Consider the following 13,903-nt stretch of genomic DNA (forward strand, 5'->3'; position numbering starts at 1 on the left):
AGTGGAAATATAAATCAGGAACATCAGTATTTTTTTTGTTTCCAAAGAACTCTTTTTCTGTATTAATGTTTTTTGATCAAAATTAGTTATAAGGAATTTTCACATAAAGAGTATCTTTTATACACAGGGCCAATATAAACCTTAAATTTGAGAATGATTTTATATTTATTAATTTAATTCTAAGTTAAAGTTAAAAAAAATAAAATGTGATGGATTTCAAATGTCCAATCTCCAAATCAACATATGAGAGGTTCTTGAAGGTAAGGATTAAGAATCAGATAAAATAACTGTTCACTGAGTGTCAATGACAATCTAGCAAGAGTTTGATTACCAACATGGTGTTTAAAACCTCAGTCATTTATAAACTACCATATTTTTAAAAATTATATGATGTCCCTAGAAGGAGATGATTTCTAATCTGTAACATACACTGAATCTTAAGACTGATATGTGCTCTTACCTGATGATTGCAAACATTGAGTTAAAATTCTTGCATTCCCTAAGGTGCAATGCTATCTTGATAAAATGCTTAATGAGCTTCATCCTCTTCAGCTGGGTTGTCTCTCGAAGAATTTCAGATGCCACCAAAAATGTCTCCTGGTTAATGACTTCTTCAGGTTGTGACAGCTGGATTGTGACTTAAGTTTAAATAAATCATCTATATATTCAGTAGGCTCAATGTTGCAGAAGAGTTCAAAACTCTGCATGGAGAGCTGGGTGGCAACTTCCACAGTACTGAGCTGAAGGAGGGAAACTTGACCCTCTCGCAACAACTCCTGAGCATCCTCATCTGAACAAAGCATTTCTGTCTCCATGTTGTTTTTCAGATAATACCTGTGAAAGCAGAAGTGTGTTAGATGTAGTCCAGCCTAAGCAGAAGCCTCATGATATCTGTAAAATGTAATCCTACTTTCTAGGGGAAGCTTGACATAATACAGAATTGAAACCTGGAAGATCTCTGTGTACCCATGATAGACAGTGCAGTTGCTGAATTCATTGGTAGAAAACAGAACCCAGAAGTCAGAAAAGGAAAAGTACAAATCACTTGGGATTTCATTATTACTGACTGAGATACTTTTTCACCATTCCTTTTCTGCTGTCTAAACCATTCCATCCTTTTTTCTATGGATGAGAGAAAATAGTTATTTCTAAGTTTAACAAAAGGTACAGGCTCTATGTGTGAGCAGAAAAAGTCAGATCAGGGACATGACTCCATTTTGCAAGAATGAAAAGAAAACCTGACCATCGAGGGGCCCAAATTAGATCAGTTCAAGATCATTTAATTTAAAAAATTCCCCAATAAACCTAACAGCTATTCCTTCATGTGATCTTATGACAACAACTATAAAGCAGAACTCAGGGCTAGTCCATCTCATTTTAAGCAACTTATTGAAAACAGCATTTAGTTATTTGCTATTTTCTATTTTCTCCCTTCATCCCAGCCTCCTTCCTTCCTTCCTTTTTGGGAGGGCAGATGTTTTCTCTAATTAAAATTCTGTAAATGAAGAAAGAGTGGAAGTCCCATTAAGCTGGTCTTTTGCAAATTTCACAAAATATCTATGGCAGATAATAATGCATACTGGGCTTTTGACATTCACGGATAGAATGCTCTCCATTTTGATTACACATTAAGCCTATGACAGAGATCCACACATATATTTTTTGAATAATGAATGTGAATCATGAACTTGCAGCTCGATAGTGATCTGAAGAATTCCATCATGATTACAAATATATCAGTGTACATTCAAATGATAATTGAGAAAAACCAACTTCCTAAAATAAAACTATTTACTACTGTTGAGGTTGGAAATAAAACTGAAGATTAGGAGCATTATAGTTGATAGCTATAAAACAAATTTTGAGCAAAGTCAATGGTAGTTTAGATCTATAACAAGGAAAAGTCGAGCACAACAGAACACTCCAGAAGAAAAATGGAATAATGTTATTTTTGTGAAAACTCAATTTTCAGTCTGTATTGGATCTAGTAATCATTTGAGATCCAAAACCTAAGTACTTCTTTTCAACTTCTAGTTAGTTGTGGTTTGAAAGTAAAATTACATATCCCCAACAACAGAAATGTCACTGAAAAGAATGACAAAATCAGCACTGCCTTCTTCCATGTACCATGGGGCACAGGCACTTACACAGCAAGCAACCAAGCTCTGTAGCAACTGGAATTTGGTTCCAGCATTCAGGGGTGGTTTCTGTAGTGTAATGCACAATGACTGACTGGACAGAGTTATTCTGCCAAATACACTGTCATAGATATCTCAGCCTAAAATAATGAAGTCCCTTGAAAATCAGGTCTGTGGGAGCATATGATGATTGAAAATGATTAGAAGCACTGTTTGTGAATGCACACATATAAATAGGAGGAAGCAGCGGGCTCTACTCCGTGACTGCACCTCAAGCTCCCTCTGTTTTATCAGCAGGTATTCTAGAGGGCAAGCCACGGGGGAGGTTACAAAATCACTCTCAGGAACGGACACCAGAGGCTCTGGGGCAGTTTCACGAAGATGGAGGTGACACCTCAAGGAAGCCACTGCCACACATGTAGGGCCTCTGTGCTGCTGCTGCTGCTGCTACTATGGCACCTGCTGCACCAGGGCTGCTCCCTGTGGGCCTCCCTCCCCAGGAGGGCACGTACCATGGCTGGTGGGCAGGCGCAGAGGCTTTGCTTGCTGTGCCCTTGTTGGTTCTGCTCTTGGCGAAGGCACTGAGCTCTTGTCACTGTCCCATGGCGACCCTGCTGTGGGCAAGGTGGGCTGCAGCACGGAGACTCCCCTCCCTGCCCACTTCAAGCCGTGGGATTCCTATGAAAGGCAGGGAGGACCAGCCCTGGGCCTTCCACCTCATGAGTCAATCCAGCATCCAAGCACACCGAACTCGGTCCCTCCTTCCCACTTCACTTCATTCCCTCTTTGCCTAATTCCTTCCAGGTAGTCCACCCCGCTGGATGATACTTCATGTTAGAATTATAAACATATAATTCTATTCCCAGAGAGAACGCTCCAGGGTCCTACTCAGCCAACACCTGTCAGGGTGCCAATGGGGTCTGGGAGTACAAGGCCAGAAGGCAGGGTTATTCAAGTTGCTCACTGTACAAAGTCCCCCAGCCAAGACAGTAAACATCACATATTATATTTGTCAATGTTACAAAGTTAACAATTTCCATGACTGTCACACAATTTTGTCTGTCAATGAGGATGATAGAATAAATAAGAACAAATATTCTTAGAGTCATTATATTGAACTCCTTATTGACCATTTGAGGTTCTCCTCATCTGTTCCTATGGATGTGAGATTCGATCTGATGGGGTTTCTTACTCCTACAACAGCTTCGCTACTGCGTGCTCCCTTTGTGCTGTCAAATAATTTTTTCTTTCTTTTTTTTTCTTTTTGGCATCCTGGGAATTGAACCCAGGGGTGCTCTACCACTGAGCACCATCTCAGCCCTTTCTATTTTTTTATTTTGAGACAGGGTCTCCACTATGCTGCCAGGCCTGGCCTGGAACTTGCCATCCCACCTCAGTCTCCCAAATTGTTGTGATGACAGGCGTGCAGCACCTTACCCCGCTAATTACATTTTTGTATGTTGTAGGTTCAACAATACAATTATATATTGTTCTATGCAATTGCTTTTTAAAATCAATTAAGAGAAGAAAGGAAAATACACTTTTAGAGTGTCTTTTCTAATTACATAATTGCCTTTGTCTGAGTTCTTTCTTTTCTTCTGTGGACTTGAAGTACTGTGTGGGGTCACTTGCTTTCAGCTGGAGGAAATTTCTTTAGCAGCTCTTGTCAGGCATATCTGCCAGCCACACAACCTCTGGGTCTAGGATATCTGGGGATGGCCCACCTTCATTTTGCTGTGTCTCAGATGCGCAGCTGACGGTGTTTCTCTTTGAGCGCATCATTCACTGCCTTCTGGGAGCGAGAGCTTCTAGTTCTGGCGAATATGAGCAGCTTTTCTCTTGCTGGTTTCTGCTCTCTTCTTTGTTTTGCAGTGGTTTAATTCTGATGGGTCTGCTGGGGCTCTCTTTGCACAGGTCCTACTGGGTGTCATTGAGATGAATGGTTTTCCTCAAATCTGGGAAGTTTTCTGCCATTATTTCTTCCAATATTTTTCCAGCTTCTTTCCATTCTCCTTTCAGGCCCTCTCATCACGTGGTGCACTTAATGGTGTCCCCATTCTCTGACACTATTTCTTCTCTCTCTGGGGGATTATGTAAACTGTCAATTTGTGTTCAGATTCACAGATTTTTTCTTGTGCCACTTCAAATCTACCATTGTGTCCCTACCATGATTTTTTTTTTATTTTAGTTTTTGTACTTCTTCTGAATTTTCATTGGATTCATTTTTCCCCTTCCTGTCTCTGTTGGTATTCTCTCTTCAATGAGACATTTTCCCCATACCTTCCCTTCCTTCCTCAAGTGGAGTTTGCTTTAGTTACACATGTATAACACTGCTTCAGTCTTTGCTAATTTGAAATCTGGGCCCTCTCATGAGCAGTTTCTGTCACCTGCTTTTAATACTGCTATGGATGGATGAAACTCTCCTGCTTCTTTGACCCTCTTCTATGGTAGTTTCTTGTTAAAAATTGATCATGTTCATTTATGTATCACAGTAACTCTAGATGCTGAGCCCCCTCATTCATCCTTCCCTGGGCCTTGATTTCCTGTTTATTTATTTTATGACTTAGCTGGACCATGGTAGTGGAAATAGTTTCTCTTAGTGTGTGGCCTCTGATGTTGATGCTCAGCAATTACAGCCTGGGGCACACAAACCGCACCTAGGGAAGACAGCAGGGCAGATCTCCACACCCTGGCTCAAGCGATCCCCTGGGCTGAGCTTCCTCTTGACTCTCCTTGCTGAGTCTCTCTGCAGGTCTCACTTCCAACTGTTAATTCCTACTAATGGCCAGATGACTGCTCATCTGTTTCTGGCAATGCCCTGGAGCAATTAAATTCATGTGCCTTTGCAGGGTGGTTTTGAGACAAATTTTTGAGGTGTGACACTAAGATGACCATTTTGCTCTGGCTCTCCTGGTGAATACCTAGCTGGACTGTGGTCTAGCCTGTTCTTGTGAAGTGACAAGTGTCCTCTTAATTGCTGGCCACCCAAATCTCCATTCCTTCTCAGTGCCTGCAGACTTGACTCTCGCCACACTCTGTCCTGATGAAGTCAATTCCCTTGGGCAGAGCTTCAGAGACCTTGTTCTGGCCACTCTCCCCCTGGCCAGAATTCAGCACCACTACTGCCTGGGCTGGGGGAATGCAGCAGTCCTCAGCTGGGAGTCCAGGAAGGGGATCTCTGTCTTGGCTGCACACACCCAGAATGGAGCCCCTGTCACAATGCAGCAGGGGTCAGCAAGGAGGGCAAGGAAAGAAGCAGGCTGTGGCTGAAGGCCAGAGGCTCACTGTTTTTATTACGCGTTAGTAGATTTTCTTGATTCAATGGGTTTTTTCATTCATTGTATGCCTGAGGATAATTTCCAGATACTTCAAGTGGTTGCTTTAAATAATTTGGCACAGTTGTGGTAGCTTCACTAGGGAGAGGGTCCACAGCCATCCTGGAGGCTATCTCGGGTACACATTTTTTTCAGAGTTGCATAATCTTACATCCTTCTTTTTTCACTTGGCTTAATGCTTTTCCACATTATTACAACCTCTACAAATGTCATTTCTGATTATTGCACAACAGGCTACCAATGTGGGATGGGCCATCCTTTCACAAACTGCAGTTTAGAAGATTTTCAGATTTACAGCAAAGTTGGGGTGACAGTGCAGATTTTCAGTGTATTCTGCACCCAGTATTACCTATTATTAACATCTTACATTAATCCATGGTTTGCTTTTACTTTTTTGCTTTGTTGGGTGATGCTGTGTTCATCTTGCTACGTACATGGCTCTTTGTATTGTTGGCTCTTGGACTAGATGTTTTTCAGAAATAAAATCAGCCAGTCAAAGCACTTTAGAATATATTTGACTATAACTTCAAAGTCTCTTAACATAGGTATATTGTCAAATTCTGCTTAGTGTCTGAGTGGTCATTTAAGTTATAATTTCTAGCTGGGTGCAGTACGCACACCTATGTGTGGTCCCAGTTTCTCAGGAGGCTGAGGCTGGAGGAATATGGGTTAGAGGCCAGCCCGGACAATTTAGCAAGATCATGCTTCATAATAAAAAGATTTTTAAAGGGCTGTAAATGTAGTTCATTGGTAGTGTGCCCCTGGGCTCAATCCCCAGTACTTGAAAAACAAAAACAAAGCTGTGATTTCTAGATTTGATCAGGTAAAAGGTGTACCTCTTCAGCATGGCTTCTAGCAAAAGGACTGATGGTCCTTGTTCTGAGATGATCTTGACAGCACAGGCCAACCTGTTCACGCCTAATCATGCCAGTCACCCTCAGCGATGCAGCAATTCAGACTAAATATATTAAAGGGCATTTTCCAGTTCAACCACAGGTAGAACATCAAACAATTTTTATGCCAGTTTAGCTCTCTGTGGTAGAATGTTCATCTACACCAATGAGTCTCCAGTGTGATTCTCCGACCAGCAGAATTTCTGGCCTCAGGAGGTCAGAATGTCAGAGAGCAAGGACTGATAATAACGTGCAGGTGTGGAGGTCAAACCTCAAACCATAAAGCCTGACATGCTTAGGAGTCACATGTAGCCCCAGAGCTTGTGTGTGTCTGATGCCAACCTTTTACCTTTTCCCAATGGATAAGATAAAGAATGAAGAAAGGATGTGAAATTCACTTCATGATAATCATTTGGGAGTGATCTGATATAAGAAAAGGATGTAATACATCATTAATGTTATGAAGCCTCTTTTTGGTATTCAGGTCCATCTGCTTCTGACTGCAGGGAGGTTGCTAGGGCTCAGAGCACAGAGCAGGCAAGCTCAATGTACTCTTTGAACTGGGATCTGAGAGCAAGGCCTTGGTACTGCCTCTTCATCTCCTGCCAGGAACAACCCCCATGAAGTAGAGATGGGCATGCTGGAAAGTCCCTGCCTTTCATGTCTTAAACGGGAGAGACCAGAGTAGCCACTGGCCACAGCCAACAGTGGGTGACACAGTGGCAGCAGGGAACTGTGGTTACACATCTTTGAGATGGTGCCTTCCTCCACCCACCCCCCAGCAGTGATAAGACTACAAGAGTAACAGCTTAGCTTGCAGGCCCTCTTATAAGTGCCTGGAGTGCAGTGTAACTCCATGTCTCTGTTACCTTCCGTCTGGATGGCCTGTCCATTTTGGAAGGTAGAGTGCTGGAATCCACTGTTCTCATGTTGCCCTCCCTTTCCCTTTAGATCTGTGAGTGTTTGCTTTATATGTTTAGGTGCTCCGATGATGGGTGCATGAGTACTTAAAATTGTCATATCCTGTGGCTGTACTGGCTCCTTTATGACTAGACAATGATCGTCTTTGTATCTTTTTATAGCTGGTGAGTTAAAGTCTATTTTATCTGATGTAAGTGTGTTCCTCCTGCACTTTCCTGGTTTTCATTTGCATGAAATATGCTTCAAAGTGTAAGGGACCAAGCCTAACCCTAACACCTGGGAGCTTCCTTAGAGTTCAAAAGCTCTACCTTCTCCCTCAAAACAGTCCCTTGAGAGGAGGGATGATGGTTGACCTGGGGCAGGCAGAACACACAGGAGGCTGAGCCTGAGCCCCCCAGGGAATCTTCCTCACCATCCTGAGCTAGAGGCTAAGGAGTGGGCAAGAGAGGAGTTGGCCTGGATCTAAAGAGAGGAAATGGGAAGTCAGAGGGGACGATGTCACTTGGAAGAGAAACCTAGCCAGGCCACAGAAGGGCCAGGCACCATTTCCTGAAATAAACTGGAGCCAAATTTCTGATCGATGGCTAAGGTGAAAGAAGGAAGAATATAGGTGTCTAGGAGAGCTTGTGTATGGGAACCCCACTTCTGAGTGAGGAGGAACCCCACTCCTGGATGGGCAAAGAGAACAGAACAGCTTTAACAGGTATAGCATCCACCCCTTCCCCAGAACTTAATAATTACTAGGAACCACCCAAAAAGGGTTTGAAATTCTTATTGTAATCCAAAGTGCCTTCTGGTGCTTGCCAATTTGGGATAAAAAGGGTGCTTCATCAGCAGGTACTACCCTGTGTATCCAGTGATCTACTGCCAAATCCCCCCTGTGTAGCCATCAGACTCCTGACCCCACAGTAATCCTCTACCCACTGTGATTCCCTGGAGGGATCAGAAAGTCTTCCAGAGCACCCTGCAAGGGAGCCTGGTGCACTACCTGAGCCCTCCTCCAAACTGAGTGCTCAGCCTTCCCTGCAAGGCAGAGCCCCAACAGTCTCCACAGAGGGCCATCCACAAGCAAAACTCTTCTGGGACACCTTGTGGCTCCTGCAGAAGAAGCCAGTAGCCCTCTGTCATTGTCTTGCTTGATCTAGAGACCAGAAGAAATTAAGATATTCAGGACAAAGAGCACTCTGGAGTTCAGAGACCAGACAGGTCAGAATGTACTATGATCTTATAGACACAAATACGCACCGTGCAAACTGGTATTCCTAATAATGGTCTTTGGTAAACAGCCTTGTGCTATGATGCTCGAGGGGTTCATCATGGCTTTAAAATTAAGACACATAATATAACTTGCACATGCAATTTTTCTATTTTTCCCCTTAGAGCTAATCTTCACAGATTGTCAGAGATGATAATGATTATTGTTCACTCTGGAAGCTTCTGCCTGGGAGAAGACAGCAGAAGGAAACTGCCAAACATAACATTGGCCCAGTACATGGATTCAAGAAGTGCTACCTATTACCAAGGTGGACCATGGTGCAGTGAAGGAGTGGCTGGTGGAGGAGAGGGTGAGTGAGGAATCATTATTGAAGGGTTATGAACAGGGCTAGGGACTACTCACATTCCTGGAAGAGCAAGATGGATAACGTCCCATGGTGACATCACTCTACATGGGTCTCAGAATTAAAAATGTTGAGGATATCTCTCAGAGGTAAATTCCCCTGGGTTCAATCCCCAGTATCCCCCCCCACACACACACACACAAAAGTATTTATCCCTCTTACTACACACTTGCTACTTCTCATTCTCTTATTTAATAAGTATTAACTAAGCACCTACTGCATGCCAAGTATAGAATTAGGTTTTTCTAAAGTTATGAAGATGTACCAAAGTTAGATTTTCTCCTACAGGGTTTTCTTTTTGATCAGAGAAATAAGACATGCATATGGCTGTAAACATTGAGTGTGAGACCATGTGCTGTCAGAGTCTGAAGACCAGGAGAGCCAGCCTGCTGCTGGAACCCAAGCTCTGTGGTGTTGCTGCGGTGTGGAGTTTGATCGTTACTGGTGAGGAGTGCTGGTGGTCAAAGAATGCAAGCAGAGTAATGGTGTGCACAAAGGCACACATAGCTTATCACTTATTCTGCCACCGGTTTGAGGTTTAACCTAATTACCTTCCATAAATGAAAGCCAACTCTGCTTATTTCCATTGGCAATGGAGGCTATTGGGCAGCTGAATAAAATCTGCTCTTTCAACAGGCAGCCAGAGACAAGGCAGGGGCCTGGGGGCTTCAGAACTCTGAATCCTCAGAGATCATCCAAGCAAATGAGACCCCTAAATGTACACAAATCTCGTCTGTAAAAGTATTTGAAAAACAGTGCGGCCTGTGAAATGTACACAACTTTCTCTCCTTTCCTTCTCTAAGCCATGCTTGTGACACTGTAGGACACACAGTCACAGCCACATTCTTGGGACTAGGGAAAGCCTCCTCATTCCTTGGTTGGTTTCCTTTCCACTTACCACATCCTCCCTGTGGCCTTGGGAAACAACCTCAAAGTGCTGGTTAAATACGAAGTGAGGATGTGTTGAAGACGTTTCCTGCTTTTTCTGTTGGTTGCAAGAATTGACAACATTTGTTGGGCACTGTGGATATGCACATGCATGTGCCTGTGTGTCAATATTGATATGGATATAGATGTTACAGCGCAGATCAAGCTTTGGTTAATAATACAATTCAGGACAAGAAGAGAAAAACTAAGCCGGGTATGCATAGGCCTGTAATCAATCCCAGCTCTCTAGGAGGCTGAGGCAGGAGGATCATAAGCTTAAGGCCAGTCTGGGCAATTTACAGATATCCTGACTCAAAAGAAAAAAAAAGTTAAAAAGCTGGTCAGGTAGCCTAGTGATAGAGTGATGCCAGATTCAACCCCCAATGCCAAGAAAGCAAAAAAAAAAAAAAAAAACTAAATGGAAGCAAAAAGAAATAATTGATTTTTAGACGCCAAAGACAAAAAACTGTTTACTGATATGAGACCTTGTGCTCTATGAGGGATTGCAGGACACTGTCATGTCACACCAGGACCTCCCTACAATGAGCCTTACCAATATATATATATATAGGCAGGGTGCTGGGATTGAACTCAGGGGCACTCAAACTGCCACATCCCAAGCCCTATTTTGTATTTTATTTATACACAGGGTCTCACTGAGTAGCTTGGTGTCTCACTATTGCTGAGGCTGACTCTGAACCCCCAATCCTCCTGCCTCAGCCTCTTGAGCTGCTGGGATTACAGGCATGTGCTACCATGCCTGGCAGCTCGTATATTTTGAGTGAGCTATATGAGTGAAGGGGGAATTTGAAAGTGATTCAAATGGGAGTCAGGAGGGCTGGGTTGTGGCTCAGTGGTAGAGCGCTTGCCTAGCACATGTGAGGCACTAGGTTGGATCCTCAGCACCACGTAAAAAAATAAATAAAATAAAGTAATTAAAAAATGGGAGTCACAGAGGGGTAAAAGTTTGTAAAATGGAAATTTCTCTTGTGTGCAAGAAACTGGCCGAGGAACACTGGAGGGAAGAAATCTACAGAGGTGTGATCTACCCTGTCTTTCTGGGCTAGGGAGCACCCAGAGCCTGGGTGGGTCCCAGAGTACTTCACTGTGATGGTTCCCAGGGCTGCTGAGAACCATCCATTTGCCTGGCTTGTTGGGAATCTCAAGAAGCCCTTAAGAAATAAAATGCTCATTTAAAATGGGAGGACCACTTTCATTCTCCCACCACTACAGGCAGGAATGGTGGGTTACAGCCCTGTTTAGTTCTCAACTTGCTGTGGGAGATCTTAGAAAAGTCATTTATTTTCCAGAGTCCTCAATTCTCCCTGCTCTTAGTCAGGAGTATTGAACTAAAAGAGTATTAAGAAGGGAGACCACACAGGTTCCTGTAGGAGCTAGGCCATGTAGGCCAGGACACATGTTGAGCTGGAGAGAGGCCTGCAGGGCCAGTCAGGGGACATGGCCATCACCTCAAGAAGCCTTTCCCACATCAGAGGACATTCCTAGTTCACAGGCTCGTCTCCCAAAAATAACACCCAAGCCATCAAAAATGCTCTCAAACTTAACTTGAAAAAAAAAAAAAAAACACAAAACATGATAACGTAAGAAAAAGTAGCTACTTTGGAAAAGATATCTTACATGCAATTTCACAAAATTTCTTAGAAGTAGGAGGGGAAAGCAATCTGACATCAGAAATTAATAAGCACTCAAAATAGTTTATGTAGGAAGAGGTATTGAAGTGTCTTGAGATTTTTAAATCTTTTGAGATTTTAAATATACACACACACATACACAAAGAGGAAAACAAAATATATCAATATATAATTCTGTTAAACTGCTTCGTACTTAAATATATTTCAAAACAAAGTCAAATTACTATAATAAACTAAAATGTTATCAAAGAATAAAGCAAGACTAGCCAAATCACAGTGAATTAGACACTGTATTTATTTTTGTGGCACTGGAGACTGAACCCAGGGGCTCTCTACCACTGCGCTCCATCCCCATCCCTTTTTAGTTTTTATCTTTGAGACAGGGTCTCACTAAGTTCCCCAACCTGGCCTCAAACTTGCAATCCTCCTGCCACAGTCTCCCCCATAGCTGGCATTACAGGCATATTTCACTTAGACATTTTAAACCCATTTTCCAGCAAGATGTCCTATTTTTAGTGCCTAATACAAATTTTAATACTATTAATTCTGACATACCTTGCAGTATCATCTTTCCATAGATCTACTATGGTAAAATTGTTGGTTTATGGCTGGTTTGGGAGTTAGTTTGGGGGATTTTGCAGTTTTACCTTCAGTGAAGATTTGGAAGTAGAAAATGTAATGATTTATCTTCTGTACAAATTGTTTTCCTGACACTATTGTTGTTGAAATAAAAGTCCTTCTTTGGAAAAAATAATCCAAAAACACTCTGAAAGGCTCAGAGTAAGAAAGAACACTATAAGAAACAGAAGTTTCCATTATAAGGCAGGGAGCTCTCCATCACCACAAGTATTTCAGTATCCCTTAGGGTCACAGAGGAGATAAGTTTTCATCGGATGTAAGGCTGGATGGTTGGCCTCAAGTTACTGGCCAGTTGTAAGACTTATGAGTTTTGTGATCCCAGGGTGCATAGGATTGTAGGTGAATCCATAGTTAAAGCATCACCCACCACAGTCCTTTAGAGCAGGGCCTGTTCACACTTGCACCACCACCCCATCACGGGTGTGCTGGTGTTAAATTGCTTTCCTGCTGCTTGGTTGAGAAGGAAGCTGAGTTTTATTTCGACTAAAGCAATTTTAATGCATCTAGGAGAATCAAAAAGCTCTAATAGCACACCTCAGCTTTTCTAAGAGAACACACTGCTTCATTACCAGCCCATGGCAAAAGAGCAACACAGTGACCCATGCAATAAAAATTCTCACTCAAGCCAGGTTGCAGGATGCAGGCCTATAAACCCAGCTACTCCAGAGATAAGGCTGGAGGATCATAAGTTGGAGGTCAGCCTGGACAACTTAGTGAATTCCTTTCTCAAAATACAAATATAAAGGGCTGGGGATGCAGCTCAATGTAGAGCTCTTACCTATTCCCAGTATCCCACCTCCAAAAGTCTCTCTCAGTCGTTTACTATTTAGTGAAAGACTAGAGGAAATGAAATCAGACCTAGGTTCATTTCAACACTCAGGTCATCAAAGTGATGTGGGCAAGCATGAGCGTTTCTATTCACTTACAGGGGTGGGTGTCTAAGGCAGCCCACACCTGTATGTCCTGCCTCTGTCAGGCAGGCTAGCAGAAAATGTGCCCTGTGCTTCATCAGTCTCTGGTACCCCTTCTGAGGCAATGATTGACAGGGCACAGCATGCAGCAAATTCCATGACTCAACACTTTGGAGTTATGTTTCACAGTGAAACTAAGCAGGGAGAGGGAAGCCCTTGTATGTGGGTGAAGGAACAGGCCACAAGGATTTTAGCAGAGCTGGAATCTTGTAAATAAGTCATATTGCAATAAGTAAAATGTCCTGAACATCCCGAACGTCCTGAACAGATAAACTCAATGTTGAAGACAAGTATTCTGATTTGTAGGCTTTTGTGGGACTCAGTTGGCAAGATATGAAAATATCCATTGGGCTGGGGCTGTAGCTCAGGAGCAGAGCACTTGCCGAGCATATGTGAGGCACTGGGTTCTATCCTTAGTACTGCATAAAAAACTAAACAAATGGCACACTGTCCATATATAACTATAAAAAAAAAAATTAATAAAGAACTATCCATTATCAGAGGCACTTCATTACCAAGGCTATGTGCTTGCTTGCTTGCTTGCTTGCTTGCTTTGGTGCTATAGATTTGAACCCGGGGGGGGGGGGACTTAATCACTGAACCATTGAGTTACATCCCTAGCCCTTTTTATATTTTATTTTGAGGCAGGGCCTCACTAAGTTGCCCAAACTGGCCTTGAACTTTCGATCCTCCTCCCTCAGCCTCCTGAGTCACTAGGAACATAGGTGTGTGCCACCATGCCCAGTCATGGCTGTGTTCTTTATAGATAAATCATGGGCCATCACCCAAAGCATCTTGGCCATAATAT

The sequence above is a fragment of the Marmota flaviventris genome, chromosome 17, assembly GCF_047511675.1.
Source record: "Marmota flaviventris isolate mMarFla1 chromosome 17, mMarFla1.hap1, whole genome shotgun sequence".
NCBI classification, from domain to species: domain Eukaryota; kingdom Metazoa; phylum Chordata; class Mammalia; order Rodentia; family Sciuridae; genus Marmota; species Marmota flaviventris.